The sequence below is a fragment of the Centrocercus urophasianus genome, unplaced genomic scaffold (genome assembly GCF_019232065.1).
Source record: "Centrocercus urophasianus isolate 14NV4802_14NV808 unplaced genomic scaffold, USGS_Curo_1.0 seq_21, whole genome shotgun sequence".
NCBI lineage: Eukaryota > Metazoa > Chordata > Aves > Galliformes > Phasianidae > Centrocercus > Centrocercus urophasianus.
The window spans coordinates 13,042,966-13,056,469 of record NW_024884767.1 but is presented as its reverse complement, the minus strand read 5'-3'; the positions used below and the strand labels follow the sequence as shown (position 1 = coordinate 13,056,469).

The window sequence follows — 13,504 nt, the reverse complement described above, 5'->3', positions numbered from 1 at the left end:
AGATTTCAGTAGCAAGCAGAAAGATGGTGCTTCAGGACACGACATTACTGTGCATATAGGAAAAAATATAGGAAAAGCAGTTGCTTTTCCTTTTTTGTCAACATGCATGTCCTGCTCTAAATAAATGTCAGTGTCTGGTGGCTTGAGACTGAAAGTTATTCCAAAGTAATGTAGCAGATTGGAAAAAGGTCAAAACTACCAGCAATCTGTGAGTTGATGTAACTTGCTGCCTATTGTGTAAAGGAGGAAAGGAGGTATGTCTTAATGGAATGGCTAACTACTCAGCCAAGCTGAGCAAGCAGGCTTTTAGTACCACCCATCCACCTGCCAAGTAGGATTCTGTTTTTAAATGTCTAGTTGCAGCAAATAACAAAACCAGCAGCAAGGGAAAAGGTATATTGCAATTTATTAGTGTAATTGAGCATGAACCTTCCTGATACTAAGTGGGGGGAAAATAAATAAATAAATAAAGACTCAGACACTCAAAATACTGTGTTACAAAGCTATAAACACACAAACACATGGTAAAAACCTGGTCTTACTGAAGACAGGGGCATATTTCCCACAGTAGATGGGAAGGATCCCTTCCTTTGACCTGGAACCCAGAATGCCATAGGCCTTCTTGGCCACCAAGGCACACTGCTGGCTCATGGCCAACCTGTGGTTCACCAGGAACCCCAGGTCCTTTCCCACAGAGCTTTTCTCCAGCAGGTCATGTCCCAACTTGTACTGATACTTGTGGTTATTACTTCACAGGTGCAGGACTCTACAGTTGCTCTTCTCAAACCTCATCTGGTTTCTTACTGCCCAGCTCTCCAGTCTGTCCAGGTCTTGCTGAATAGCAGCACAACCTCTGGCATATCAACCACTTCTCCCAGCTTTGTGTCAGCGTAATTGCTCACAGTGGATGCTACTCCCTCATCAAGGTCATCAATGAAGATACTGAACAAGACTGGACCCAGCACCGACCCCTGAGGAACACCACTAGTTACAGGTCTCCAACCGGACTCTGCACGGCTGATTGCCACCCTCTGAGCTCATCAGCCAGTTCTCAACCCACCTTGCTATCCATTCATCTTTCCCACACTTTCTTAGCTTTGTTATGAGGATGTCACGGGGGACATTATCAAAAGCCTTGCTGAAGTCAAGGTAGACCACATCTATTGCTCTCCCCCTATCTACCCAGCTGGTGGTGACATCATAGAAGACTACAAGGTTGATCAAGCACGATTTTCCCTTCGTGAGTCCATGCTGACCATTCCTGATGACCTTCTTCTCTTCCCATTGCTTGGAGATGCCATCCGGAACAAGCTGTTACATCACCTTTCCAGGGAAAGAGGTGAGAATGACTGGCCTGTAATTCCCCGGATTCTCCTTCTGGCCCTTTCTGAAGACTGTGGTGACACTGGCTATCCTCCAGTCTTCAGGCACCTCTCCTGTACTCCGACACCTGTCAAAGATGATAGAGAGTGGTTCTGCAATCACCTCTGCCAGCTCCCTCAGCACATATGGGTGTATGAAATCAGGTCCCGTGGCTTTGTGCACACTGATGCTCCACATTTCGCAGAGAGAACAGAAGTCCCTTTAGAGGTACAAAATGTACCTGACACCAGATACAGCATCAAAATATACAGAATCATAGAATCATAGAATCACCAAGGTTGGAAAAGACCTAAAAGATCACCCAGTCCAACCGTTCACCTATTCCCAATAGCTCCCACTAAACCATGTCCCTCAACACAACATCCAGCCTTTCCTTGAACACCCCCAGGGTTGGTGACTCCACCACCTCCCTGGGCAGTCCATTCCAGTGCCTGACCACCCTTTATGAAAAATAATACTTCCTCATGTCCAGCCTGAATCTCCCCTGCCGTAGCTTGAAACCATTTCCCCTGGTCCTATCACTAATGACACGAGAGAAGAGGCTGACCCTTTAAAGCTAGAAACAGAATTATTGTGGAAGTACTAGTAATTTCTTTGCATGCTCCTTTGGCCAGAAAAAAAAAAAAAAAAAAAGAAAAGGTATGAGAAGGAAGAAAGGAAGGAAGGAAGAAAGGGAAGGGAGGAAGGGAGGAAGGGAATTTTTTCCAGAATGAGAAGAAAAACACTTGAGCCTAGTCAGCACCACCAATGGTGTAAATCTGTAAAAGTCTCCATTCCATCAGTAAGACACTTGGCAATATTAATACTAATGGTGAGAAAAAGTAGATGTTGAAGAGGATTCCAGGGGGTTCGCTCTCATCCCCTGACCTTTCTGCCAAATTTCACAGCAGCATCTCTCAGCAAAGCCTGCTTTCCACAGTGCCTAAAGGAATGACCTTTAATGTCCCTGGTAAAACCAGTAAAACTCATATTTTTATAAATAGGAAAACAAAGTTAAACTCGAGAACTCCTGAAATAACAATAAAAAAAATTAAATTGCAACATTATTTATTATTTATATCACAATAGCAAGTAGAGAAGCCAATCTAATAGGAAATTACTTAAAGCCAGGCAATGTACAAAGACAGCATGAACATAACATGCACCTTAAACAGACCGGGAGCAGAGGGTGAGAGAGGAAACAAAGAAGGAAGTTAAATAATTACAGCTTTCCAGGACCATATAAATGCCTACAAAGAAAATTCAAGGAAGTTATAGAAAGTGTGTTAGAAACCCAATTATCAGCCCTGGTTCTTGCACAGACATTAACTGTAAAAAAATTTTTATGGTATTGCATTTCTGTCAGGAAAAAAAAAAAAAAGAGCAGTGAATGAAGACATTGCACAGAGATTTGACTGCAGGCTTAGAAAGAAGCAACAAAATCACTGCCACTATTTACTGAAGCTCCTTTCTGACAGAGGAAGTGCTGAAATGGAATAGATCTGCAAAAATTCCCTTTGAATGTACAATTGGTGAGCTGCTTTTGTTTAAAAATCTTATTTTTACATCACAGAAAAGCTCTGGGGTACTCTGCCAGATTCAGGTCTTTACATGTTAAGTGAGAAGTGATTGAGCTGATAAAACACATGCTCATTTCCACTCTCACCTTCCCAGTGAGTGTAAATGTGCCTCACTCTGCTAACAGAGTACCTGAGCTTGTGCATCAAGTGTATCTTCTGTGAGTCTAAGTGAGAAAGAAAGCACCGCTGCCTATAAAGCTACGAAGCATGTGGCATGAGCCTTCGTGTCGACAGGACATATGGACGGGCTTGCATGCCAAATCCGTGTGAATTTGGAGGATTTGCAGGGACTTCCAGGGGGAAAAATAAAAAAATAAAACAAAAATCTGGAGGAATAAAGGTCTTCCCTTATTCTGGCTTGTTTGTGGTGAAGGACTGGGGATATCCACTATGGGTAAGTGGAGATCCCCATGGAGATCACAGTAGCTTTCTTTTTCAGTAGCGGACCAAAGGCTAAACTTGCTCCTTGCCCCTGCACCACCTGTCAGAGCTGTTCTTGAGTCTGGCTCTTAATGTTTGGACTGATCTTCAGCGCTGGCTGTGAACAGACCCTTGCAGACTCTGGCTGAATGAACAGAGCTTAACATGTTGCCTCTGAGAAGTTGAGCTGCATTAGGGGCCCCTAACTCCTTGCTTGCAGAAAACAGCAATAGAAAAGACTTCTGCACAGACTGCCACAAGAATGCACAGGGTTGGCACAGGTCAGCAGCATGGGCCTAGCCAGCTGCAGCAGCTCCATATATTGCTGACCCCACTGCTTGTAGCTGCCGTCCAAACCTTCTCAGGACAGCCATGGCAATTCCAGAAATAGAGGAACACCATGATGTTTGTGGGTGTTACATCCACACACTGTAGCTTGGTCACAGCTAACATGTTCAATTTATTGTTTATTTAAAACAGAGAACAATGCATTGCTAGATTTGGAATTATTAAACTTTGGTTTTTTCCTTTTAAAAAGCAATCATTCTTTTGCAAACATAATCAAAGCAAGCAATGGTGGATTTCTCTTTGTTTGGAATGCTAACTGCCAAGCATTCTGGCACACAGGGTGGGAAGAATATCATTTATCACAAAAGGTTCATTCAGATATAGAGTTATTTCTGCCCTGATAAATTTCATTCCTTGGCATGAGGCCCCGAGGAAGCGGGAGGGGGAAAACTAGATTCTGAAAGATAAACTTCCCTTCTAACTTTAGATATGGAAGAGATAATTTTAAAAAGTCATCAGTAATGGGAAAGAAATGCAGAGAACAGTCACTCTTTGCTCAGAAGGACACAAGACAAGTATTTAGAAAGTGAAGATTGTATGGCTGTGTATATGTGTGGCTGTATATATGCAGTCTGGCCCACGACTGTCCCCTGACATCTTCCTGGCACAGTGTAGATGGACTTCATATGGTGCTGCTGCACACATCTTGGAGACATTGGGTGCTCACTGCTTTGTGCTACCAGGACCAGCAAGACCCTCTGGGCACACAGCAGGGAAGATGCCCAAGACTATGAGCATTATCAGAACTGCCTAAAACAGAGAATGATGAATGTATACATCAGTGGTGCTCCCAGTGTGGGCAGTTCTCCACAGGAAGAATTCCTGTATAAGCAGGTTTTGTCCAATATCCTGCAGTGTCCCTCTGATTTATGCACTTCAGCACAAAGCACATTTATAACATTTCTATTTAGATATTCAGCTTTCTGCATATGTTACTTCTCAAAAGATCTTATGTGAGCATGTCCTCTTCATTATTTCTTCAATACTACCTTGACTTCTTGACTACTAGGAGTCAAGAACTGAGAAACTGAGCTAATGAAAGAAAAGGAACTCGTGTCTAGAATGACTGGGACTGCATCCAAACTCAGGATTGTTTTGCGTGACTTACCTAGTAGTCTTCTATGATGGTATTAAATGCATCAATAGACAAGAAGTGAGCCACTGATATAATCTGTTTGGACTCCAGTAAGGACTTTGACATGGTCTCCCATAACATCCTTTTCAATAAATTGGAAAGACATGGATTTTTTGGGTGAACTCTTTGGTGAACAGGAACTGTTTTCAAGGCTGTATCCACAGAATTGTCTTAATGGCTCAGTATCTGGATGGAGATCAGTGACAAGTTATGTGCTTCAGTACAAGGTCAGTACAGGGAAAGACATTCTTTAATATCTTATATCTTAATATCAGTGACATCGACAGCGGGGTCAAGAGCACCCACAGCAAGTCTTCTGTGGATGACATCAAGCTGTGTGGTGCTTGATGACATGCCTGAGAGATGGGATGTAATCAAGAGAGACCAAGGCAGGCTTGAGCAGTGGGCCCAGGAGAGCCTCATGAGGTTCATCAAATCCAGGCGAAAGGTCTTGTACCGGGCTGTAGCAACCTCAGTATCAGCTATCAGTACAATCCCAGACAAGAAGATTGAGCATAGCCATTGGAAAGGACTTTATGGTACTGGTGAGTGGAAGCTAGATGTGAGCCAGCAATGTGCCCAGAAAGCCAACTGTACCCTGCGCTTCATCAAAACAAGCATGGCCAGCAGGTCAAGGGAGGTGGTCTTGCCCCTCTGCTCTGCACTGGTGAGATCTCACCTGGAGTACTGTGTGCAAACGTGGAGTCTTCACTACTGGAGAGACATGGACCTGTTGGAGCATGTTCAGAGGAGGGTCACAAAAATGACTGAAGGGTAGAAAACCCCCCCTAAGAGAACAGACTAAGAGAGCAGGGGCTGTTCAGCCTGGAGGGGAAAAGTTTCCAAGGAGACCAGAGAGTTGCCTTTCAGTATCTAAAGGGTGGCTGTAAAAGGGATCAGACTATTTAGCAGTGTCTGTTGTGATAGGACAAGGGAAAATTGTTTCAAACTAAAAGAGGGGAGATTTAGAGTAGATATAATGAAAAAAGGTTTTTAAAGTGATGTTAGTGAAACACTGGAACAGGTTGCCCAGAGAGGTGGTGGATGCTCTGTTCCTACAGACATCCAAGATCAGGCTGGACCAGGCTTTGAGCAATCTCACAGAGCTGTGAGTGTCCCTGTTCATTGCAGGGAGGTTGGACTATGTGACCTTTGGGACTCCCTTCCAACTCAATTATATGATTCTATGATTCCATGATTTGGTTTCTGGTTTTACCACGCACTATCTGTACGACATAAGGCAAGTTACAGTGTTTTTTTATGCAGTCCATTAAGAATAAAGAGAAGTTTAAAACCAATGCTAACAAGGGCTGCAGCAGCACTTTTCAAGAACCGGATAATATTCACCATCTAAATAGGTGCATGAAAAATGCTGCTGGTGTGGCTGATTCATACTTGAGTTTGGAAGAGAATAACTTTGATTTTTATTTATTTATTTATATAATTTTAAGACAATGCACGGTCCTAGCCAGTGCTATGGAGAGCACTCTGCTCAAGATTCCTGATGCCGTAACAGCTACTTGGGATCGGCGAACCAGTCACTGCTTCATCACCCACTCTGCCGTCGGTAAAATGGTGAAGGTCATCAGCAAAACACGGGGCCCGCTGCTGTGAACGGTCTTGGGTCTAGCTCAGAGCCTTCTGCCGCGCTCTACACTCCTCTCTCCTGGAGCTATGATCCGACCGCGTCAGATCTCGCTAGCTGCTTTCCCACGGCCTCTGCAAGGACAGCGCACTCCCGCTGATGACTAAGCAAGCAACTAACCCCTCACAGCTGCACAGCAGGTGAGGCGATCCCCGCGGCGCGCCGGGAGGGGTCCGGAGCTAGGCCTGCAGGCTGCGGCAGGGACCTTCCCTCTGGCCACGGCGGGGGCCGTGCTGCCCGCAGCTCTAATACCTTATAGAAGCACCGCGTGGGGCGGGCGGCAACAGCTCGCCGGCCGGCACGACGCAGCACGGCCCTGCCCTGCTGCCCGCCGGCGACTCAGGGCCCGCTGCGCTCCGAGACGGAAGGGCCGGCAGGGGTCGCTGCGGGGCCGGGCACGTTCCCTCCCGGCGCCGGCGGTGCTTTGGAAGCGCTCTGGCGGCGGCGGCGGAGAGGAGAGCGGGCGGCGGCAGCCGCCGTCGCTACCGCCCGGCCTCCTTTGTCCCCTCCCTCCCAGCGCCGAGCCGAAACCGACGGGGAGCTGGCCGCTCGGGGATCCGCTCCCCTCGCCACAGCAGCGCTGTCGAGGTCGCCATCTTCACCTCCATCCACCCCGCCCCGGAGCCTCCCGGCCGGGCTCGCAACGCCGCGCCCCACCGCGCAGGGAGGGCGCTCGGCCGGGAGCGCGGGAGGGGGCCCGCACCCGCTGCATGTGACTGCCCGGCCGCGTCGGACGCTCCGCCGATCGCGCCCGCATCCTCCTTGCAGTCGCCCCGCAACGCGGGGAGAGGCGCGGGACGCCCTGCGGAGGGGTACGGAGGTTCCGAGGCGCAGCGGGCAGACAAAGGAGCGGGCGCCGCCGTGGGCAGCGGTGAGTGACGTCGCGGGGGTCCGCAGAGCCCGAGCAGCCGGTGCCACGGGAAGCGGCGAGCAGGGAAGGGAAAGGCCGGGACGGGCCGAGCGCGGGTACCGATACCTGGCGGCGGGAGGGACCGCTCCCTGCCCGCGCGCTGGCGCTGCAGCGGGGCCGGAAGCGATGCTCGGCCGGCGGGTTGCGGGCAGGGCGAAGCGCGCTGCTCTCTGTCGTGTTATCGGGCAGGTGCCGCGGCGGGCGGGTGCGCGGATGCGGGCCTCCGGCCCGGCCTGCGGGGGGCGGGGGCGGGCGGGCGGGCGGCAGCGGGCGTGGGGTGACCTCAGGGTGGTGCTGTGGATGGGCTTCCCGAGGGCCGCGAGCTTGCCGCTGATACCGGTAGCGCGTCCCCGAAGAGGCGGCCGTGTGGCAGCGGAGGTGCGCTTGTCCGCTGAGGGCGGGGGGAGGGGGGGGTGTTCGACTTCTGCTGACCGCATCTAACCGTGTGCTTCTGCCAAAATCTTTCTGTTACAGGCTGAGAGAACATAAGGTCCTGGGACTTTTTGCTCTGAAGTTGATACGATTGAAACTGTAAGTCCGCTCATTCTGTTCTTAAGTTTGGATGGGTGAATGGATGGATGGAGGAATTATTTAATCTCTGTTTCACTTTTTTTTTTTTTCCTACAAAAAACTTAAGGTGCAAATTAAATGAAATCCTAAACAGATTTCTCATAGCTATTGCAACACATCTTTACAGTACTGTGATAACAGGATGCAAAGCTGAAGTGGTTGTAAACCTCGGATGTACTGTTTGGTAAAGCCGGAGGTTCTGTTTTTGAGGTTTTTTTGTTTGGTGCTGAGTCTTATTTAATCCTGAAGGACAAGTGGCTGCTACTGAATCTCAGTTCAGCAGTAAGGGAGCCCTTGTAGCTGTAACACTGACGTGCTTCCTTATATTTAACTGAATAAATTGGGGCTATGTGTGAGGAATAACCACATTTTAAGGAATGTTTAGTCAGTGCCATTTGCTTAGGTAATCTGATTAATGATAGCTCAGTACAGATACAGGGATGTTTCTGAAAGGTATCTTTCGTATTTGTGACATAGTCACAGTTTTGAAAGACAAAATAACTTACAGTGATTAATTTTTTTAAGGTTAAAAGGGGCTATTGTCAGTGAAATTGTAGGGAATGTTCAAGCAAATAGTGAACTAAGTAGAAGCTCAAGTAAGCAAAGAAGTCATGCACTGTGTATAAATTCTAATTTGTACATAGATTTGTTTACCAATATATACATCACTGGTCTTCAAACTTAATTTCACCATAAAATCTGAATATGGTTGACTGAACACCTAAACATGTTTTGCTAATGTAGAAAAGGTTTTCAACGCAATTTCTGCTTTGAGGAAAGGAGGCTCTCATTACCATAGAACATCAATTATTCTGTGTTCAAGACTCTTCCTTGTGGAGTTTCTGAGTATCTAGACCAAAGATGTTTAGGTCAGAAACTGAGAAAAATTGTGTTGTATGGTCTATGAAGTGTCCTAATCCATTTCACAAGATGAAGAAAACTGAAACTGTTGACAGGTGCATTTTGTTATCGAGAAATGCTGCGGCTGTATCACGTATTATCTTTTATTGAAAGCTGTAAAGCTGTAAAGCTGACCTTTTACAGTTTACCTATACTGTAATACAACCACACAAATTACTTTGAAGAATCCTGGTAGTTCTGACCCTATAAAACATGTAAGGAGTTCTGTGATGGCTTGCAGTGTGCGGCCATCTAGGGGAAAGCCTGTGGAGGGGGTGGCTTATCATGATTGAAAAAAGAGAAATGAAAATGTTTCAAACATCCTGTCATGGTTTCTGCTGTCAAAAAAAAAAAAAAAAAAAAAAAAAAAAAGTTGGGCTGCTTTAGAAATGGAAATGGAGAAAAAAAAATGCAGTTTATGTTCTAAGTGACTTTCTGAATGTTTTTTCTTTTTTATTGGTACTTTTCTTCCTAGCCATCAGAGCATTCATTGCAGTGATTAGAATACTACTCCTAAAGCAGGGTCAAGAAATTGGATTATGTCCTATGGAAATATTGCAGTAAACAAGAAATATTAGATGTTCACGCTTAACATTTCTCCCTGGTGTATGATCAACACTGTTCTGCTTTTCTAGAAGTAGTGGTTCATGATAGTAAAGTAGTTTGTTAACCAGAAGTTCCTTGGTAGTCTAGCACCTGGTAACCTGAACAAGCCTTTTGGAGCTTGCCCAAACCCTTTAGATGTTGGTACCAGACTTTTTGACCGTCAGACATGAGTGTGTGTGTGTGTGTGTGTGTGTGTGTGTAAGGGTGTCTTTTTTTTCAGTAAGATTTCTTGCTGGCAGTGCAATACACTATCTCGTAAATAAAAATGACTTTTTTTACACTGTTGACATGTAAATAACAAGGAGAATATTTCATTATGGAGTTCATAATTGAGGTGGTAGTTTCTTGGAGCTGAAGAATTTTTTTGAAGTTAAGAATAGTGAAGTGATATTTCATTTCTTTAATGTGATCATAGACCAACCCTTAGGCATGAAATGTGAAGCTGAATTAAATTACTCAATGATGTAACAAACTGCTTCCCAAAAGTATCTTTCTTTGAAGTCTTTTTTTTTTTGAAGGAGGGTAACTTAGCTTGTTGTGAAGAGGCAGATTGTACGTAAGCCTGGTGTGCTACATGCCTAAAAAAATCTCTTGTCAATCTGCTTTACACATACAGTAAAGACTCACTGTAACTCTGGGTTCTGGTCAGTGTCACCTGAGCACTTGGTCATAACTTGGTTATAATCCAAATACACCTGACCTTTTACCACCTTTGAGTGATCCCTTGGCTGTTCAAATTAGTTTTTGGTTTCTTAGTTGCAGCTTGTGACTACACTTGGGAACTTGAGTGTAGGAGCTGAGTAGAAATTTCACATCGGATGTATTAGTTCAACACGTGTTTTTAGTAGGTAGGGTTCTATCTAACACTAAAAAGTGTTGCTTGACATAAACACATGCCTGAACAGCCCACTTATCTTTGGTTGCCTCCCTAGCTCTGGATATCTGTTTCTCATGCTATGCCTCTCTGCATGTACAGATATGAGAAAATGGGTAGTCAGTAGCATGGTCCTTCCTACAACCTTGCTAGTACCTTCCTCTGTCATGTTAATGAAAACGTGTTTGCTAGTAACTACAAGTAACTACCCATCTTGAATACTGGTCTCATTATGTCTCCCAGTAGTAGCATTTTTCTGCAAAGCACGTAACTGAGATGTGTGAAAATGCTCACTAGTTCTGATGCCTTAGGTGCAAAGAAAAGCATTCTTGTTTTTGCTCAAGGTTTGTGGGGAATTTGCTGCTATGTACTCCATTTATGTGGTTGGTACATACGTGCCCATTTTCTAATGCAATTTTATCAATTCTTAAAGCACACTTTAGCAGGATTAGTATTATGGTGGATCTTTTAGTATTACAGCTGTTTTGCTATTTTCCTCTTGGAACAGACATGCTATAGAGGCTAAGTGTATATGATGATGACTACACAAGTAAATACTTTGTTGTTGTTGTTCAAGAGCAAACATTTGAATGGATTTGATATAAACTTGGGAGTGGAAAAGAAAAGGGGGTATGAAAAGAGAAGTGTTTTTGTAAAGCATTCTGGATGAAAAAAGGAGCAAATTTCAAGCATCTCATAATCATTTGAAGATTTGATATTTTGATGGTGCAAGACAGTCTTGCATTATTAGTGTTTGGTTTTTTTTTTTTTAAGTGCATTACTACTGATGATGTCAGGAAATAATGATAAATTTAAGGCAAAGCAACCTGAAACAAATGAAAGTGGGTAAGAGAAAAGTCAAACAGTTGCACTGAACATGTTGAAGTTTTCACGTTCATGCTGCACTTAATGAGTAGAACGAAGAGAATAAAGAGGAAAATTAACAATGAGAATGCTGGCTGGTTTTGACAGACAGTGTTTTAGAAAAAAGAAAAAAAGAACAAGATGAATGATTCTGGAGAGTGCTGTGTGAGAATCTATCCTCAGTGCTTGTTGCATAGCTGGGTGTTATAATGTTTGAGGACCCTTTCGGTCTCTTTTTACTTCTATGTGTTGTGTGCAGTTGTTGTTGAATTTTTCACAGCAGCTTTTTACTCTGGTGATAACTACTGTCCTACTCAAGTTTAACCTGGCAGGTACATTAGTACTAGACAGTCATTCTCAGTGCGCCAGGGGAGAGTATCGAAGGAAAAAAGAAATAGAATTCACAGGCTGAGATAAAAGCTGTTTACTAAGAAAGAAGAGAGAAATAAGCATGTTATTATTATTATTATTAGAAAACAAGTGATGCACAGCGCAATTGCACACTACCCACCCAACAATGTCCAACCAATTCCTGAGCAGCAGCTGCAGCCTCAGAACTGCTCTCAGTTTTATAGTTTTTTTTCACACAATGTCATATGATATGGAATTGTAAAACCATAGAATCATTATGCTTGGAAAGATTGTTAAAATTGCCCAGTCCCAGTCCAACTGCCAGTCCATCTCACTATGCCCACTAAACTATGTCACTTATTTCCAGATTCACGTATTTCTACAACACCTCCAGGGACAGTGACTCCACCAACTCCTTGGGCAGTCTACTCCAATGCCTGAGCACTCCTTCTGAGAATAGATTTTTCCTAATACCCAAGCTGAACCTTCCCTGGTGCAAATTAAAGCCATTTCCTCTTGTCTTGTCACTGTTGTTTGGGAGAGGAGGCTGACTGCAACCTCACTGCATCCTCCTTTCATGCAGTTTCAGAGAGCTATGAGGTCATCTCTAAGCCGCCTTTTCTGAGACTAAACAATCCTGGTTCCCTCAGCCACTGCCCATAAGACTTGTGCTCCAGACCCTTTACCAATTCCATTGTCCTTCTCTGGATATGCTCTGAGGCTTCGATGTCTTTCTTGCAGTGAGGGGCCCAAAACTGAACACAGTATTTGAGATGTAGCCTCAACAGTGTGCCAAAATGCATGCATGGCTCTCACAGAGGGGTGGTCACCTCCCTGCTCCTACTGCCAGTGCTATTTCTAATACAATCCAGGATGCCATTGGCCTTCTTGGCCACCTGGGCACACTTCTTGTTCATTTTCAGCTAGCTGTCAGACCCTTTTCCACCAAGCAGTTTGCCAGTCACCCTGCCACAAGCCTGTAGTGCTGCATGGGGTTGTTGTGACCCCATGTGACATACAGGATCTGACATTTGATCTTGTTAAAGCTTATACAGTTGACTCAGCTCTTTCATCTATTCCATCCAGATGCTCTGAAGGACCTTCCTACCCTTGAGCTGATCAACACCTCCTCCCAACTTAATGTGACCTCCAAATTCTCTGAGGGTGTACTCAATCCTCTCATCTAGGCCATCAGTAAAGATTAAACAGGGTCCCAGGAATTTCTTTTATCACTATTATTTTACTTTCACCTTTTGGAACGGGATTGTTTTCCTCTTGTAGTCATCAGGTGAATTTGAAGAACGCTTACTTAAACACTGTGCAAAAGCAGAACTTTCATAAATTGGTTTTCTCACAAAAACAGTCATAATTAAACGTTGAATTATTATGTAGAAAGTTCTTTGTTACTTTTATTTTTTGCTTTATCTTGTGGCTCATGCTCAAAAACTCTTGTACTGACTGATAACATTTCTTTTAATTGGCCCCGTGTGGTGCAGCTATTCTCATCAAAGGCCAGTTGCTAAAGGAACTCCACCTACTCCTTTAAAGCTTCCTGAGAACATTTTTTTGTTTGAACTCAGCTACCTGTTTCCCTTCTTAACCATTCCAGTGAAAGCTAGCTTGGTCAGAGCTTCCATGTTCAAGTCCCTTTCAAATGAGCTGTGTTTTTTAAGACTTTCTCTTGAGAGAAACAAAATGAAGTAAAATTGATTTAAAAGCCAGTTTTAAGTTAAGGTCTGTCATGTTTACTTGAGCTTTGTAAACAGATTTTGAGTTCTAGTAGATACTCATTTCTCCAGTCAAAACTATGTGTTGTAGAGTTCAGAAGCAGGATTTTAGCTAATTTTCTGTGTCTAGGAAGTCAGTTCACTTCAAGGAAGTAGACTGAAGCTATTTTAAGTAACGTCTAATTTTTATAGGGTAAGCATGGTGGAGTGGT

At 44.5% G+C, this 13,504-nt stretch overlaps 1 protein-coding gene across 2 annotated transcripts in view; it reads left to right on the top strand.

The window, feature by feature from the left end:
- Window positions 1–7,267: 7,267 nt before the first annotated feature.
- CDC42SE2 (CDC42 small effector 2) overlaps window positions 7,268–13,504 on the top strand; it is a 95,558-nt gene continuing 89,321 nt past the window's right edge. The window contains exons 1-2 of one of the 2 annotated variants that reach the window (XM_042823075.1): window positions 7,268–7,361; window positions 7,875–7,931. The gene's annotated coding sequence lies outside the window, so the exon portion shown is untranslated. Of the gene's footprint in view, window positions 7,362–7,715; window positions 7,779–7,874; window positions 7,932–13,504 lie in introns of those variants that run through there. The other variant, XM_042823076.1, reaches the window with a different exon arrangement.